The sequence below is a fragment of the Drosophila sechellia genome, chromosome 3R, assembly GCF_004382195.2.
Source record: "Drosophila sechellia strain sech25 chromosome 3R, ASM438219v1, whole genome shotgun sequence".
Taxonomy (NCBI): domain Eukaryota; kingdom Metazoa; phylum Arthropoda; class Insecta; order Diptera; family Drosophilidae; genus Drosophila; species Drosophila sechellia.
The window spans coordinates 14,835,018-14,853,432 of record NC_045952.1 but is presented as its reverse complement, the minus strand read 5'-3'; the positions used below and the strand labels follow the sequence as shown (position 1 = coordinate 14,853,432).

Genomic DNA, 18,415 nt, shown 5'->3' with positions numbered 1-18,415 from the left:
ACCTCACCCCTTCCAGGCAGCTCCCCATAGGGAAGTGCCCCCATCCCCTTTCACTTGCCCTTCGGCTGTTGGCTGCATCTATTGTTCTGGCCGCTCGTGCTTGTACTAGATTTATGCACTCCGACTGTATCGCCATTTCCCCCGCGAACAGTTTCGATTTCAATTTAAAGCGGATGCTCGCTTTAATTGCACGCCTGGCGAGTTATAATTCATATGTATATAAGTATATAGTACATGGATAAGTGCACTGCTGCATTGGGTCGTTTCGGGTTGCAATGAATGCGCCTGGGTGGCAGTGAACTTGCCGATCAAGTGGGTGTAATCCATACGTTCGTGGCGTCGAATGCTATAGGAGTAATCAACGGTTAATTGTCTAAATTGTTTTTAAAATAGCTGGATTAAGGTCACTTTTAGAATCAGCTCATTTTACTAAATTGTTATCATTAAACGAAAGTATAAAATCAAATTGATTTAGAAATATCTCTTTTTTGTTTGATTTCAATCTTTAAATTTAATATTATCTTATTAGGTTGCATATATATCCTTCTCTTTCTTGACCTTACAAGTGGAAAGGCATGACATGGCCAAGATGGAATTTCATCTCACTTTTCGCTGCAGTTCAGTGGCCGTTGCACTTGACATACAGTCACTGTCAATGCGACTAAAAGTGCAACTGGAATAGCCATTGAAATTGCAACTGCAATTGCAATTGCAACTGCAACTGCCAATGAAATTGATTGTGGCTGGCCAATCGAAGGGGTTGGCTAGATGGCTGGATAGATGGATGAATGGATGGATGGCTGGATGGATGGCAATTGCGACTTACTCACTTTCACTGATCGAAAGCGTGAAGGCAAAGTTTAATTGAATCTGCAGCTGCTTCGCCGCTAACAGCGAACAATGATTGGTTGCATTCAGTGGTCGTGGCCCATACCAACTTTCAAACCTGGCCATTTGAAAGTTATTGGCCACAAGTGCGCACACACATGGCGCCCCCTGCAGATACATACTATATATGTACATATAGGTGTACTTACTTTCAACCGAAAGAAACTCCAAGTAAACTGAACGTGTCAGCAAGTCGGGCCGAGGTTTCAGGCTACAGTAAAACTTTTGGCCCGGCTCTTTGCAGTTAAGTTGCGACAAAATCAATAGGTGGAACTTTTAGAGGGGCGCGGGCGGAAAATGCGGCTTTGCGACTGAATGGAAAATGGGGGGCGTGGCCCAATGGTGCAATTTGATATATTCAGGCGTCGCCTTAAATTGGGTCACCGAAAATGTTCAATTATTCGAGTGAAATGCAGTCTGTAGGGAACACTCCGCCCATTTTTTTTTTGTATTTTTTCGTAATTTTTTAGGGCAGCCAGTCTGATTTTGGGCTCACGCAAAACTGGTTTTAAAGTTGATGCAAGTATAATTTTGGTGGCTCATTGCCACAATGCGCTGAATTTGAATTTGTCACGCACTCTAAAAAGGAGCAGAACTTCATAAATTTTCCTTTATGGAATGGTTGATAAAATCTAAAGAATCGTAAGCATGTTATATCCAAAAAAACATTCCATTACCCTATATTTAAGTTATTAATCCAATTAGCATTAAATTTGTTTAATAATACAATATTTGGACACTTGCTGCGACTTACAATAACTTAATGGATTTCCCATTTCGTGGAAACCAAGTTTATGATGCAATTTAATCTCTCCTGCATTCGAGCAAAGAAAGCGATTTGATGCTCGCAGCGCATTTGATCTTCGTTGCATGGGCAATAAAAATTTCCCCTCCATTTTGCTGGCCATATTTTTATGAGTTTTACAACAAGTTTATAAGCTCAAAACCCTTCGGCACACATGGGGAGAGGGGGAAAATGTGCGTGTGTTTGCGCTGTGACTTTCCATTTGCAGAGATTTCCACATTTCACATTTTCGGATTTGAGATTTCAATATGTGTAAACGTCGTTTATACCAAATGCGCCATGAATAAAATTCGTCTCGTTTCGTTTCGATTCGATTCCGATGGTCGTTGGCAGCGGTGGTGGGGTCGAGTATCCAAATGGGATTTCATTTATTATGACCAGAAGGGGCTCCACTCCAGACTCTAGTAGGGGCAGTTTTAGGTGAGAGTGCCATTCACTCGGAAATTCCAGCCGCGGGCCATGGTAAATCAGTTGCCGTTGCGTTGGCCAAAAATTGCACAAAATCTATGCAGTTGCACGAACGCGGCTCAGAAGCTGATCGATTTCGCTCCCAGTTTTTTTACACTCGGCGAAAAAGCTAGCTACCTTGAATGTAATTCTAAATCTATCTAATCTCTTATGTAATCTGAATCTATTTATCGCAAGCACGTAGGAAGCAAGCAGGTTGTAGAGTGCTAGCAAACAGGATCTATAAGTTAAAGACTAAAGTTAAATAATAATATATTAAATATTTAAACCTTTATAATCTTTGATAATATGGATAATTTTTGGATGTAAACCAGAATTTTGTTCCATTTTATAACAAAGTAATATATTTTGATATATTAATTTCATAAAAGACTATTAAAGATCTCTATGGAATGCTAATAATTAACTTTTTCTTAGAGTTATACCCCCCCCAAAATATTTCCAGTGTTGTGGCACACCTCTCCCTGTGGCAGTAAATGGGTGATTTGGGGGCGTGGCACTCTAAGCAAACTGTAACATTTGTGGCTGGCCTCGGGACTGACCGGTCGCACATAAAGTGGCAAAGGGCGCGTTTTCCGTCGCACTCGATTTGGATTTCGATTTTGATGGCAATGGCTAGGCTAAATGTTTGCAACACAAGCTGCGGCGGTGGTCGACGGTCCAGTTCAAATGGACCAAAGTGGGGCATATTTATTAGCTAAACTAGTGCAACTGATTATTAAGTTGCTCGACCGACATAATTTGGTTGATTTATTCGACTAAATGGAATCAATTTGCTGTCGCATTTCAAATATTGGGTTTCGGTTATCGCGCATGGCCCACATTTCGAATCGACAACATACTGATAAGCGCATCACGATGTTGCAACTTTGACACAAATGCTTTGTTGCTGCCACTAAGCAGACACTCCCGCAGATGTTGCAGTTGCAGTTCGCAGTCTGCCGCACTGGCAATTTGCTGTCAAATTGTCGCAAATTCTTACAAGCGCCGCTCATTAAAATTACCCAAATGCCAGCGCCAATTGCCGGAGCAGTGGAAAATGGGAGATGGAAACGGAAAACGGCATCGCATGACAAATGGCAGCGACGAGCTCTACAGACAAGTGCCTCCTAGAGATGCACTGAAAGAAATGAGTTAAGACATCTCAGGACTTATAGCTATTTAAAATTTAAAATATATTTGGTATAAACCATTCTCAAACAACTCATAGTAAATGAAGTATAACTACAATACATTTAAAGGCAGTTTTTAATTTTTAAATTAATTACTAAGTTTTTGAAAGTTATATTATTTTTTCGAGTACTTCAGCTGGCGAATCCCTGCGCAAAACTGAGACGATTTGGCAATGCAATTTTCGCCGGCCAGCTGCAAAGTCCGTAGAATTGGCTTCCTCGTGTTGGCCCCTCAACAAATTTGTCGCTGGCATTTGCAACGTGATTTTCGGTGACTTGAAGGCAGCTGATAAGCGAGCTACTTTTCCGCCGATTTCCGACTGACTGACTGGCAAAGAAACTGAGACTGAGACTGAAACCGAGACAGACTCGAAGTCTCAGATACTTTTGAGCACCACCTAGATAAAGTGCAGAAAGTGCTGATGGCCAGTGGTATTACTTTACCATTATTGGGTGCTCTCAACAATGTAATACAAAGCGCGGACAAAATGTGCTGATCGAGCGGCAAATTAACTGATGAAGCGTGGCTTGAAAAAAGTAACGGAATTGCGGGCATTATTACACAGGTGAGCTGAAGATCGTAGAACCACCATGGCCAAATGCTGCGACAGCAAAATTGCGCAGCAAAAAGATACAAGCACGATCACCTCGATTCGTTCGATCGTTTGAGAGCTTTGGTCTGCGAGACTCCAGTACACTTGTACTTCTTGTGCCATAAACTTGTGCACCTGCACAGCCAATGGATTGCGCAAGAGCTGATCAAATTCTGGTCCACCATCGCTGCCCACTCCAGTCTCTCTTTTTTCCCAGATATTGTAGATGGATCGTGGCCAGGCTGTCAACGGATCGTTTAAGTCTGGTCTGGTCTGGTTTACTTTTGCCATTGCCTGCGCACAAAATGTCATTCATTCAGCTCATTGAAATGGAGAGCTGAAAAATTAACATTGCACACGGACGCTGCTAAGTAACTGAAAATAAAAATAATACATATTCTAAACACAAAAACACACACAACAATTGGAAATGGAAAACAACTGATGCAGAGAGGCCAGCTAAACTAAGTTCTTTGGAAGAGTTGAGTACCCTAAAAAAATGCTGACTTTTATAGGAAGAATGTGTTTATTAGTTATTATTAAAGAAAAATGTACAGGCTATTGATATATACAGTAAAACAATATTATCAGCGTTTTAATTTAATCTTTCGGACAGCAACAAATACATAGGTAGATAATACTCATAGTTTGTTACTTAATAGTTATTAAATAGATTAGATTATAAAAGAATTCTAAAGTAAATACCCCTAGATATTCCACATACTCACTATATGTATATGTATCTAGCAGATACGTTCTAAACGGCTGTTCATTTGGCATTCTACGTACTACGTACATACGTTCTTGCCAAGTTGCCGGCATTTGGCGAGTGTTACGCGACTTTGAGCGCTCTAATTGTCCGCTTGTTCACTCGTGTGTCCGTTCGACCAACACACGCTGCAGTAGAACACAAAAAAAAAAAAACAACAAAAAACGTCTGGCTAAAATCCGCAGCAGAACTGGCAAGTAAAATAGAGAAAAATATATACTATAACAGAAAACACACACTGCGACATGCAACGCTGCACAGACGGTGAACATTTTGCTGAAAAGCTGAAAAAAAAATAACGAAACGAATGAAAACAAAACAGAACAACAATCAAAATGTACAGTGCAGATAATTTGGCATTAAGTGGAGTGGAAATGCGTAGGAAAATATGATATAATCGAGTGGTGAACACATATGGGCGTGCATGCATGGCCGGGCAAATGGAACCGCTTTGCATTCAAGATCAAGTTCAAGTTGGGAGCGATGATTATCGCGGCTTGTTGAAGTTTACCGATTTTCCGGTAGTCAGATATACCTGATGGGAAACTGGCAATTGGCGTTTTCACAAACACCGAACACCGAACAACACCAACCGCAAAAACCTTGGAAAATTAGCAAAACGAAGGAGAAAAATCACCTTTTGACCCACTTTAAGGAGCCATCAATGGTTGGTAAGCATAATGAGGCACATGATGTTGCAGTTGCCGGTTGATTGATGTGGAAAAAGGCGAATGAAATCAATCCGAAGGCATGGTGTAATGAGGATGTACTTGCAGATACCATCTGCCAGTTGCAAGTTGCCAGAAGATAGCAAAACCAAAGCCCAGCGGCTGTCTTTGGGTGAAAATCAACGGATTCAACGGATTCAACGGAACGAACGGAAGTCGGCGGCAATTTGTGAACGCAAATCATGTTGTTGCATACAAAGTTAGCTGCTGCCGATGGCTGGGCACAAATGTCAAATGCGAAAAGCAGATGCCAGCGGTTTGGATTTATTTTTTTTCCTAGTTTTTGCGGCCACTTTAACAGCATGAACGTGACTTTTGCATTAACGGGCTTTAAATCGGGACTGAGATTGCAACTTTAAGTTGCAGTTGCATTTGCCGACTTTTAAGTGTGTCAGCTTTCTGCCTGAGAGCAGCGGCAACAAGGTGCAGCAGCATTTCACGCACACTTGCGCCGCACACTCAGCGGCACAGATACTCACTCACACAGGCGCACACACTTAATTATGCATTAGGCTGCTGCTGCTGCTGCATTGACAGCGACACTTTTCCAGGAAAAACGATGAAGGGAAGGGTCAACGAACCCGGCGGAATGACAGAGGTTAATGAATACCCCTGGGTTAGCACTAAACGAGATTATGACGGCGGGGAAAACTACTGAATAGTTAAAAGATGTCCTTAGAGAACGAATTTCTGACATAGTAACAGCTTAGAAAGCATTTCTAAAATTTATACCGAATAAACATTTTAACTAAGGATTTTCCCCAGATTGCTTCTGCTATTGATACTAACCAAGCTTAATGCTTTTGATATTAATAAAGCTTAATGCATTCTCATTATGCTTTAAACGCATTTCGTCTATTTATGCAACCAATCCCACTTTTCACCTCATACTGTTCAAACACGAAATGGTCTACCATAGAAATAACCACATATGTATGTATATATATCACCCAAAGCTGGCAAATAGCCAATAGCCTCAATAGCCTTTTTTAAATTTAGCACACTGATGCTCTGAAATTTATTAATTTCTAAACCAAGACACAAGTGCAAATACTGCTTTTCAATTCGATAATTTGCCCAAGGCATTATCTTGTTGGTTATAATTTACACAAAGGCAGGCCATAAACTGGCCACATAGGGGAAACCTGATTGTTGGCCAGCTGTTTTGGCCAAATTGAACTATGTACCTGGCCTGGCCGAAACGCCGCACAAGTGCGATAATTTAAATCAGCTTACCGCCTGTCCGAGCATAGCACTCTCCATTAAATCAGACTCCATTGTTTACGACAATCAATTGCCGCCTCAAGATGCCCAGCTCCACGGAGGATGCATGTATGTGCTCCTCCTGTTGGCCAAACTGTCAAAGGTGGTCGCCGTAATTGGCGAAATACGTTGCCCGTTTGCTGTTCAATGGAGCGTGCAGTTACTCCGCTGGCTGGCTGGCTAACTGGCTGGCTGGGTGCACACTTCGATGGGTTTTAGGTTCAGCAGAGGGGTTGGCCAAAAGGGGCCACCGGCCATTTCCATGGCTTAACCCACGCATGTGGCCATTGTGTAGATTTCAATTGAAGGTACTGCACGCAGAAACGCGACCAAATCGATGTTGCCTCCATGTTGCTGTCGTTTTTCTGACCACTGACTAATGGCTTAATGTGTGCATGTGCCGCTCTGCCTATGTTGTTCCTCTGTGGCTATGTGTGTGTGTAGCTTTCTGCCTGTGTGCGTGATGCATGGCAGCTGTGCGCAAATTTATATTGCCTACTTTTCGGGGCGCGTGAGTTTCGCAAGTGCAATTGATTTTGTTTTGCTCTCAAGCTGCCCACACGTACAGCATTGTTTCCAACTCTCGAATGTAACAGCTCCACAGCACTGGAAAAAATACAATAGCCTGCCTTAAAAATATATTATTAATACACAATAAAAAGGAAAGATATTTTATATTAAACTTTTTAAAACAAAATAACTTCCCTTTCAATTAATATTTTAATTTTTGTAAAAGAAGAATGGTATTTATGTTTCTAAAATTTCGTCGAGTGTAATGAATGCACACGCCCAAATGCCCACAGAAGGAGGAAGGGAGGCAGCGTGAGTTGAGAGACTGCGACGGAAGACAGTGAATCCTCGCCGCACAAGCCGCCTTGTTTATTGAATTTGGGCGCTTTTGTGTGAGAGTGACAACGACGGGCGTCCTGCAATTGAGGATGTAATTTTTGCATGTCTCCGGCATTAAATTCTGCACTGCCCCCGCTCCCCGTGATCCTCGTCCTCGTCCCAGTGTCCTTTCGTCCTTTCTGGCACTGCGTGCGTGTGTGTGTGTGTGCTCCTGGGCAATTAGGGCTATGACATTCCGCTCTAAATCTCCTGCACACTTTGCTAATAGTTTCCAATTCCACAAACACACATGCAAATGGTGGAGCCACAGATAGTCGTCGACAAGTAATTGCAACTGAAGTCTGACCCCCGGCAAATTGGCTGTGAAAGCTCAGGCGGAATGGCTTCAATTATAATTGTTAAATTGCATGCTATGCTTTGATTCCTGCCTTTTATTAATTTGACTTTGACCCAATTCGCCTGACGAATTGCTAATTCCGTTGGGCAAAACTCATTTCCTAAGCCACATTTGATTTGCATTCGTTTTGAATAAAAGCTTCGTTTTGAATAAAAGCTGCCCTTAACTACACTTTTCCCTTCAATTTGGCGATTTCAGTGCAGTGTCCGTGCTTCTAAAAGGTAAATGCATTTTTATAGCCAACGACTCTGGGATTCATTTTCATTCACTCGTGTTTGGTTGCTAAGCCAATTTGAATTTTTACACTGCAGGAGAAATTCATACTTAAATTTAGATACTATACGGGAATTGTTGAATTATTAAAAATTGTTATTTTTTGCAATTTAAATGGTTTTGACTATTGCTAGACTCGACTTCTTCGACACAATGTTAGAAAATATTATTGCTATTTTCGATAGATTTCAATTCATTTCTTTCAGTGCATGTAAACCATATCAAACCGATTCGAAGTGAACCGATTCGAGTGAACATCTCCGTTCGATTTGAAATACGACTGACTGGGAGTCCAGCGCGTGTTTTATCGTTGTGAGTGAGGGTCTACCCTTTCACATCTCTGCTGTTTCACCATTCAACGCAACCGAACCCTAATCTGAAATTTCTACCTTTTGTAGTTCAATACGTACGTTGCTAGATCGACTCCGCTTCTTTCTACCTGTTACATACTTTTCAACGATTCGAGTATACCCTTCCACTCTGCAAGTAACTGGTATTCAAAGTTGATGCAAATTTTAAGAAATTTGAGAAGATGTTCTTCTTATAAGGTAAGCCATAGTATTTAAAAGCTTAAAATTGTGACGAATTTGTGCTATTTTGTGATGAATTCGCATGATATGCCAGTGTTAAAATCATCACTAGTTTTCATACAAACTGAGCTGTGATTATTTTCTCAAGATGAGAACTAGACGTTGATTAACTGCTGAAAACGCAATAAATGGAACTGCAGGGCTTTCTTCGTTTCCAATGCCAGTTAAGTCGGCACTTTCCACTCTTTCACCCACATGCACGTTTCACTTGGCATTCTGCGTGCAGCGATTTGTGTGTTAGTGGGAATCGACTGACTTCTCCTGTTTGTCGCTTGCCTTTTGTTATAGGCTTTTAATTGACATATGCGTTTTCTACACGATTTTTCAGTAGTTTGCTACGGCTGCTCCCCATCAAAGCAAACCAAAGCTGCATACTAATGGGCATCTTCTGATTTCGAATTCTCTTTGCAGCTCCCAATGACGACGACGACGAAAACAACAACTTCCTGAGTCTATTGGCCAACACATCGGCTAACCCCAGAGGTGAGTTATTAGCCAGAGTTAGTGTTAGAGTTGGAGTTAGACTAGGTTCGGTTAATTGGTCTCGCATGCGGCTCGATGATAATTAGAGCCGACAGGTCCAGACGTCTTGGATTATTGGCATTAGCACCGATTTTATGACCTCGCACGCGCTCAAAAAGCTGAAAAATGGTCCCATGCCCATCCGATGGGTATACTTTGTATCTGTCCATAACTCATTTCTATGCTGTCGGAGTTTTCCCACTGTATTTTTCGGGCTAAATTAGAAATAAAAGCTTCACCTTTGCTGATGCTTTTTGCATAAACACAAGACGACCCAAAAGTGTAAGGGGGCTCAGGAGGTTTTCATTTTTGTGGCATGTGGGAGCCATGTGAGCTGAGGATAAGCTTTCACTCGAAGTGGTTGGAGTGCTTTCGTGTTTTTTGCTACGAGTTCGTTGCATTCGTGGCAGATATAAATAAAGAAAACAATACTGGGATATGTAATCGGAATTAACTCAAAATAACTTAAAAAACTAAACTTTTTACCTGTTTTTTAGATTTTGTTCAGTATTTAAGTCGCCCTTACACAACAAGGCGTATACGTAATATTTCATAAAGTTAAATGCCCACTTAAATACTTAACATAATGCAGTATTAAATCATTATTTATTTATTAAACAGTTTTGATTCTGTACTTCTTTTTATATATGATATCCTGAAGTTACTTTTGTATCTGCAATGTTCGAACTGTTATGTATATTCTTTGATCCACCCTCGCGAAGCTTTCCTTGGAGCTTTTCCGAGCAGCAGCTTTGACTCACAACTCCCGTCGTCAGCTGTATGTCCTTTTTTTGCCGAGCTGAAAACCGAGCGACGCAAACTCGAATTCCCGCAGTCAGTCTCCCAACGAGCCCATTGTGGCACAGAACGCGCGCTCCTCGTCGATAAGTTGGCCAAAACGCAAAAACGGCAGCACGTCGGGAGGCGGCTGGCGCAGGAGGCAGTGGGCGGGGCTGGCACGGTGCCACGCGCAATTCACAATCCTCACAAGTAAAAATGAATTAGAAATTGTGCGCGCTTCGTTGTTACATAAACGCCACCACAATAAAACCAAACTCCTGCACGCACACACGTCAAATTGCCCAAAAATCGCGTCCTGCGAGAGTGAAATTATCCTGGCCAAGTTGTTGTTCCGCCGAGTTCGCTGTGGTCGTGCTGATGGTGCTCCTGTATATTATGTAAATGATTATGTGCCAGAAACGGAGCGCTGCGACTCACGAAGGCCAGCACAAACCTTCGTCGCCGTCAGTCGTCGTCGTCGCAGTCGTGGATGTTTTTACCCGAGATGTGGAGCCGAGACCACAGTGTTCATAGTCCTGAGTCCAGAGTCCTGAATTCTGAGACCTGAGACCCCTGAGACCTGAGTCCATAGTCCTTAGACCTCAACTCCCGGTGCGAAGTGGGCGGTCTAGCGAGGGCTGTCCACCTTTACGTTCTTGTTTCTTTACTGGACACCGCAAACAGCAAAGTTTGTAGAGTGAAAGCCACACAGGACCTCCCTTCAGCCTCGAAATAAGCGGCTAACTTCGATTAGAAAGCACGCGTTTGGGTCCTCAAACATGGAAAAACTTGTATAAAATAAAAATAATATAATGCAAATATTATTTGAAAATTATATTAACATTAAAGCCTTTTAAACGCCTTGTCAATATTAGTTAAGGAAAAATTCCTTCTACAATATGAGCAATTTCATGTATGATATTAATATGGATGTCTTGTCATTTTCAAAAGGCTTTCCGTTTCCCAAGTGTATTCACCTCTATCGGCTTGCCTTTGGAAAATCCTTTTCTTTTTTCGGCGACACATGAGTGGGACTGTTTGCGTGGGCGGCGAGCGGTAATACAAAGCGGTGCGGCGCCTGCAGAATGTGTAGCAACAACGTAAAAGGCAACTAAATTGTTGCCAAGTTCTGATATCTTTGGCAGCTCGCCTGGCGGCTCCTTTTTAAAGCAATTTATTATGCCTGCGAGCGAATAATTTACACACACACACAGAGACCCTTCTCCGCTTGTCTGTAATGAATAAGTTATTTCAAAAATGTATCTACACACTCGCCGTGGAATATGTCTGCATATTAAGCAGAAGGTATATAAAAAATGGGCCTGCCAAGGACGTTCCTCTTCCATGGATCCCACCATGTGCACCATGGTTTCTACGGGCCGCGCGCTTAATGCAAATCAAATTTCACCATTAATTCGACTAATTGCCGCTTGTAAAATGGTGGGGAGGTGGAGGGGAGGGGGGTAGCGGTCGTGTTCGATGGTAAATTGAATGAAAAGCCCGTCCGACGGTTTACTACGGTTTATTCAATTAAACTACCCCTTTCGGTCGCCATCTGTGGGCAGTCATGCATTCAAATGGTGACCATAGAGCTTCGAATATGAGCACTGTCCATTTAAATCGGATTTCCAGTATATACCAGATAAGAGAAATGTAGTTTTAAAACAATTTCACAAATTTTCAAAAAGCGAAAGTTCTTTGCGGCTTTTCCCCTAATGATGTTCTTTCCAAAGAACTGAGAGTTTAGCACAAAAATGATTTCCTAGTACTCAGAAAATTGTGTGCTGACTTAAATTGAATAATAGATGAGTGCGGTATGTACGCCACAAATTTCCAGGTGAAATGAAAATTACAACTCTCGCCCATTTTCCCCGATAAACATTTCCACATTGCCATTATGCAGAGATAGAGACCAAGGAAATGTGGGGATCTGTGTGCCCGATTTCTCACATGACTTGCCATCCTCTGCTTTTCAATTTTCGCAATTTCATAATTTTTCATAATTTTATAATGGCCTTGCCTAATTCAGCGGTTGTTGGACCCAGATTCGAGATCTTGTGCATTTCATTTTGCAATTTTCCCAGGCCCCCTCGAAGTGCAAGTGTAAAATTAGATTTGCACACGAAAGTGCAATCAGCTGAATGTGTCTGCTCCACCTCCTTAAATCCACTTAATTTGGTTTGTTTTTAGCGGCTTGCTGCTGATTTTGAGTTTTGCATGCCTCAGCAATTAAAAGTTGGACAGCCAATTCAGCAGGTAATTGCAAGTAGGCAGGTATGTATATCTTTCATATCTTCTAAGGTGGGGGAAGCTGGTGGCTGTAATTACCAAAGTCATTATGTTTTCCTGCGTCACCGATTTCACCGGCGCTTTTTCCACCACGCTGGAGGAGATTGACGGGGTAACTTCTGCTGTTGGGGCAAATGTCAGTGGCAAAAGTTTTTGCTAAACTGTTTGAGTTCCTGCAGCCGCAAGCAAACTGTTTGCCAAACTCTGCATGACAGGCAGCCGCTTTCCGCGGTACTCCTCGAAATCCATACATTGAAACAACAATAACGCTGGAAAAAGTTGAGAACTTTGTGACTTTAATACATGAACTTTCGATATGAAAAGGTCATGATCACACATAGGCATCTAACAAAGAAAAAAGTTCATGATGATTATGTAGTATGTATAAAAAGCAGAAATGTTTTTCTGTGATTAAAGTATTATCCTTTCATGTTCAGATTCTTGATCTAATCGTATTAGGTTTTTTTTCTCGGTGTATAAAGTATGAGGCTCACTTAACTTTTGGCTCCTGTCAAACGAAAAGTCAAGCAGTCACAGTGCATTTCGATTTGAATTTATGGCCGGCCATCGGGGCGTATGGGTGATATTTGAGTTTATGGCCTAAACTGGCGTGCAAATGAAAATAGTTTGTCTTTCTTGCTCTTCTTATTGAATTTCCCAGAAATATGCACAACAAAAGTAAAAAAAAAACAAGCAACCAAATAGAGGTCCTGCTTGTGGGTCAAAAATTGCCAAAGCTCCAAAATTTATTATGGCACACGAATCGTAGAAAACTTGCACCATGTGGGGATCTCTGTGCTTGTGTGTTCTTATGTCTTTTATAGTTTTATGTGGAGCATAATCAATAACAATTTGCATTTATATAGAATGGTCTGAATGGACGCCGTTTGGTTGGCCGGGGCCATCAAGTTCCCTCCAGACAAATACACATACTCGACTCGAAACGAGTCCCAAATATATGTATGTATATATATATTGTGCACAAGAACTGAGCAGTGCACATAAGAAATACAACAAATGTCGAAGAGAAGTGGTCGAAACAAACAGGCTACGCAAAAAAGAAACAACAAAGTGTATAATGTACACGGATATATATTATGCAAAATCTGGGTTGCTTTAAAAATTAAATATTCCTTCAGAAGATGCTTTGAAGATTTTACCGAAAATAGATAAAAGAGAACAGATTTTTGTTGTGTTTTAATAATGATTTATATTACTTCAGCCGGTATTTCATTTTTGTAGGTATTTATTTTTAAATTTCCCAGAAAAATATCCTCCTAAGCCCTTCCATTGAAGTCCTTATTAACGCACAACGCACCGATGGCAAACGTAATTCCGATTACAAAAGAGAAAAACAATGCTGAAAATCCAGCTTTGGCGGTGGCCGTGCTCCTCTCCTTTATAGATTTCTGTCCCTATTTTTGGGCAACTCGTGTTACTTCTCTTTTTTTTTCGACATGCTGTGCAAGAAAATGCCAAACAAATATACAATAAACAAAAGCGCTCGAACCCAAACACATAGTACATATACTAGCAAGCACAAAGCAAACTTTTTGCGACAACTAAAAACGGCAAAATATTTTTGCTTGTCTTTGTTTCCAGGAGGGTTTTCTGCGGGGAAGCGGTAGGGGAAAAGGAGTCAGAGGGAGAAGGAACGTGAGAGCGAGAGAGAGAGGCAGCAATAAACATGGCACACATCCTGGAGGCAAGGACTCGAGTGGCTTTTGTGCTGCTGCCAGAAGCGGAAATGGGTAACAGCACCGCATTTTGGAATGTGGGTGGTGTGAGGTGGGCAGGATTTTCCACCGTCTGTATCCCGGGGTTTCCTACCATTTTTACCCCCCCCACGCTCTTATTCCCTGTGTTTGCCACAGGATTCGTTGTGTGCGTGCCACGTATTTAAATTAGTATGCAACATGAATGACAGCCGCCATTTCCATCGCATCGCTCATGTTTCCCTGATAAACTCTTTGCCAGAGTGTTGGTGTGTGTCCTTGCCTTGATTTGAATTTTTAACTTGTGCAAGGCGCAAATGAAAGCGAGCATTAGCGAAATGCCGTCATGATGCCTTGATGAAATTTTCGCTCAATGACTTATTCAGTTTCCCACGCTCACTTAGCGAACTTTGGCTTCCTTTCGGCGCCAGGATATAGGCATCCCATTGATAATCACCTTGGAGACAGTGAACGAGCAAAAGAGCGACTTGGCTGGCCTTTTTGCCGCCGCCTGGGCTGCATTGACACCTTCGCTGCTCCTCGAGACGGACGTGTCCTGGCTCCTGATTGTGGGCTACAGTGAGATAAAATGGAACTGCACCCACCAGGAGGACAACAACCATGATGACGATGACTGCCATGATGCTGATGCTGATGATGATGATGATGCATGCACGTCTGTTGCTCTTCTCTCGTTTGGCGTCTATGCCAATCAAGTCAGCCAGCAAGCCAGCCAGGAGGCTTAAGGACAACAACCCACTGCGAGAATGGCAAAAGTGAAAGCAACAAAATCTCCATCATCAAGTGTCATTCTGGGCAGAATGTGACGCATACATAAGCACACTGAGCCAAACTAGATAGTTAAATGAATTTCAGTTCAAAATATATTCAAGCAGAGATTTTTGATACTTAAACTTTCCATAAAATATTTAGACTTTTAGACTTTTTTTTCTTAGATTAATGCAGCTAACATTTAGTTAGACTTATTACTTCTTAGTGCATACTGTCTTATTGGGCTTTGAATGTGTAATTAAGTTAATTGCATCTAAAATTTTTTTTTTCGGTACACACACGCCTTATTGAGGCATCTGTCCATGTGCAACTCTATCCATCTGAATGTGTCCCACCCGTTCGCTTTCCCATACAACTATAGCCATGAATATTTACGCTTTGTTGCAAGGACCTTCTTCTCCCCGGAATGTTTTGGATGTTGCTGTCGGCTTTTGGACTCTGGGAGGTGGTGGTGGTGGTGGTGGGGTATGGAGTAGGTGGTGCTCTAACCCAGCCGTTGTTCTTCTTCAAGAGCACACACAGTGTCTGGCAAATCAAGTGGGCAAGTTTGAATTGGGGCGGCTGCTGTTGTTCCTGCCGGGCTTAAATGTTGTTTAAACAAAACTTTGATTTCATCATACTTGGCAAACTATTTAGAACCAACATGCCACAGGCTTTGCATGCAATTTTCCGATATCAGGTAACTCCGAACTCTGGCCTGGCTGTGAAACCAATCCCCTGGCTCTGGCAGCTTCAATTAATAATCCAAAACCATGGATCGATCCGTTTTTGATTTATGCTAGCCAAAGGCCACAGAATCATTGCGAATTCAGCGTAATGGCATCGCCAGCAAAACAGATTGCCGTCGAATGCCATTAAGCATTATCCGCTACTCATACACACTCAATTTAATGATTGATTTGAGTTTAATTGCTTTCAATTGTTTTGCGGGATGCAAATTTTACAAACGGTTGACTGACCAGCAAGATCAATAAGCAATGAGCAAACATTTTTCATTTTCACCCCCGCCCCCCGTAAAATTACGTGTGAAACGAGGCGATTGGTTAAAGTACCGGCCATTTCAGCCCTCAGGCAAATATTATGCAACACTTTTGGCCCAAATTCACATGGCCCTAACAAAATACTTAAGAATGTACGTATCCTCCCGCCCTTTGACAACTCATCAAAACGACTGGCAAGGTCATGATGTGCCGAATACCCAGAGGGCTGTCGAGAAAATGGCAAAAAATAAAACCCAAAAGTTCAGAAGAACATTTCTGCAGAGAAGAAAATCATTATTTAAAGACTTTAGTACCCTTTTTTAGCATGTAAAGCATTTACATAGGACAACGATATTTGAGTATTATTAGCAGATTTCTAGAAAAATGTGCTGTAAGTTACAAAAAATAGTTGTGCTAGATTTCCGGGAATTATATGCACAATTTCTTTCCGTGTCTTTCGATCTATCTGTATCTCAATGTGTGTGCCACTTTTCCCAATGCTCCCAAGTTTGTCACACTTTCAGCCGTCTTCTTCTGTATCTCAACATTTCGCTTTTTCTTGTTTATTGATTTTTCCTACCCGACCCACTCAAGTTTGTTGTACTTTTCACACATTATTTACGTTTCCACTTCGTTTTTGTGGAGCTTTAACTACTTCGCAATCTTGGCTCGATGAGTATTTATAATTGCACTTAGCGTATAACAAGAGTCCGTAGAATAGAGAGGTTGGAAAATGGGCAGATACCGATATTAATTAAGTTGGCCAGTTCGTGGGCGGCTTTTTCCGACTCTGGCCAATTCAAACTGAAGTGGCTAATGGAAGTTGGTTGCGAACTTCTCTCTCTCTCTCGCTTTTCCCTTTGGCCTGAGTGGCACTTGTCGTTGGCGGTAATGACGTCATTGTCGACAGTTGGTGGCCGGTTTGCGGGGAGGTCAACTCCACAGCAGGTGTGTCTCCTACCTTTGAGGTGCGTGTGTGTGTTTGTGTGTGCTTGTGGTTGACAGACTGTTGCATATGTCACAGCAATTAAATTCCAGCTAATAATAAACAGGGCAAGCCTAAACAGAGTATCCCTCAAGAGTAGGCACAGCCCTATCTAACCCACATCAAAAAATATTTTCTGACAGGCGGGGCATGCCCTGATATTATTATTACACGCCTATGTAGAAAAAAAGAAACCTATCAATGATAATTGAATTCCACGGCGTGCATACCACAGGTCGTATGCGCGATTTTATATGGAATTACTGATGGAAATGGGAAAACTCACATGCCAATCAAAATGCCAAACAAGCGAATTGAGCTCGATTATTGGACATACATAGTTTATCCCGCCATCATCATTTTCATATTTCGGCCAGCTTTCAAATATTTGAACACATGCATATCTGAGAGCAAATAATAAGCGAAACAAAAGCGAAATTTTCGGGGAGTCGCGTGGTTTGTGGAACTCCAGTGCGACCATGTAAACACACATGTGCAGATGACCTCTAATCGGTCCTATTGTAATTTGTTATATAAATAAGCATAATATGCTGTGTGTATCATTACCATTAGCCTCGTCATGTTTTTGGGCCTGGCCCAACGCCAAATTTATATCATCCTTCAGCATAATAATATTCACTATGTATATATGTATAGTAGCGCAGTATGTGGGCCATTTATATGCACATATATTTTTTTGGCACATTCCTTTGCCTTCCCTCCCCACCCGTTGTGTGCATAAAATATTTCTGTGGTAATTTTTCATGCTCACATTAGCGACGTCTGTCAAGCGAGGAAAAGCGGGTGGAAAAATGGGAAATGCAACATCAAGAAGCTGCAAGGCAGTCGTTTCAGTCCCTTTTTCAGCCAGCCAGCCCGCATAAATAAATAAAATCCGGCTCGAAGGACCAGTGGGTGGGCGGCGCGAGTCCTTCTGCCGTTTAATCGGTATTGATTTTGTATTGTTGTTACGACGCCAATATTTTATTGTGAGTTCTACTTTGGGCCACGTCTTTCTTCCAGGTTTTTTTTCAGGCATTCCGCTTTTGGCCAAACGCCGGGCGTTAATTGAAAGCCATACAAATTGCGGCCCGGCTGACAGGCAATTATAAAATTACTTGGCCAAAGTTGATTGTGGCGTGAAATAGCCACGGATGGTTCTAACTCGCACATACTACTACTACTACGTAGAAAAAGTCTGGTCGTGAATGGCTGTTAACCTCGTATCAATTGCTTATTTATTGCGTAACATTTTCAACAGGATTTTGCTCTCAATGCACGAGTCAAGTTTCAGACACTGAGAGAAAAACAGGGCTATTTGAGCTGTTCAAATACTATGTAAAAAAGTATTTTGGAAAAAGTTTCAAGGAAGTCTTTTTAAATATCATTATCTTCTATGATAAAAAAGATTTATTAAAAATCTTTCGAAAATAATTTTTAACTTCGGCATTTGTGTTGTACAACTCGTTTTTCTGTGTGTTACATTTTTAATGGTTAAGGATTCACTTAATTCCCAGGCAGACAGGATAAAACAGAAGAGAATCCTCGCCATTTTGG

General features: G+C 41.7%; 1 protein-coding gene across 14 annotated transcripts in view; it reads left to right on the top strand.

Moving 5' to 3' along the window:
- LOC6606483 overlaps nucleotides 1–18,415 on the top strand; it is a 48,999-nt gene that overhangs the window by 9,940 nt on the left and 20,644 nt on the right. For 3 of the 14 annotated variants that reach the window (XM_032722100.1, XM_032722098.1, XM_032722099.1), the window contains exon 1: nucleotides 10,072–10,307. The gene's annotated coding sequence lies outside the window, so the exon portion shown is untranslated. Of the gene's footprint in view, nucleotides 1–8,618; nucleotides 8,754–9,206; nucleotides 9,279–10,071; nucleotides 10,308–18,415 lie in introns of those variants that run through there. The other 11 variants (XM_032722106.1, XM_032722105.1, XM_032722109.1 and 8 more) reach the window with 8 other exon arrangements.